The sequence below is a fragment of the Eimeria mitis genome, genomic scaffold, assembly GCF_000499745.2.
Source record: "Eimeria mitis Houghton genomic scaffold, Emh_scaff96, whole genome shotgun sequence".
In the NCBI taxonomy this organism is placed as follows: Eukaryota; Apicomplexa; class Conoidasida; order Eucoccidiorida; family Eimeriidae; genus Eimeria; species Eimeria mitis.
This window is the reverse complement of record NW_013577087.1, coordinates 702-1,618: the sequence shown is the minus strand read 5'-3', so window position 1 is coordinate 1,618 and position 917 is coordinate 702.

Sequence of the window (917 nt, the reverse complement as noted above, 5' to 3'; positions counted from 1 at the left end):
ATACATATACATCTACATATACATATACATCTACAAGTACGTGTACATATACATATACATGTACATATGCATATACATATACATAAACATATACATATACATAAACACATACACATATATCTATATTTATTTATTTATTTATTTATTTGTTCTATCAGCCTGAAGGAGGTTCACTTGTTGCTGGTTTCTGCTTATATAGAGCTAAACATCGATTTGTGGCGGCCTTCTTTAATTATGCGGTGGCTGCATGCAGCCACCGCCCATATTATGCTGCTCTGGCGGGACCCCACAGGTTTGTTTATATTTATTTATTTTTTTATTTTTGTTTTTTTGTTTTTGTTTTGTTTTTGGTTTTGGTTTTGGTTTTGGTTTTGTTTTTGTTTATATTTGTTTTTTTGTTTTTGGTTTTGTTTATATTTGTTTTTTTGTTTTTGGTTTTGTTTATTTTTGTACTTTTGTTTTTGTTTTTGTTTTTGTTTGGGTTTATACTTGTATTTAGGTTTGTGTTTATGTTTATATTTTTGCTTTTATTTTTGTTTATGTTTATTTTTTTATTTATTTTACATTTATATTTATGTAATACAATAAAATAAAATAAAATTTAATTAAATAAATAGGATTAAATAAAATAAAATAAAATAAAATAAAATAAAATAAAACAAAATAAAATGAAATAAAATAAAATAAAATAAAATAAAATAAAAAATAGTCTACACAAAACTGAACTAAGCCAAACCAAGCCACACCGACCTAAAAAAAAAAAAAAATAAATAAATAAAATAAATAAACTAAACCAAAACAAATTATTTCCTTTTCCCTCTTTCTTGTATATTATATATTTAATATAATATCTATCTATCTATCTATCTATCTATCTATCTATCTATCTATCTATCTATCTATCTATCTATCTATCT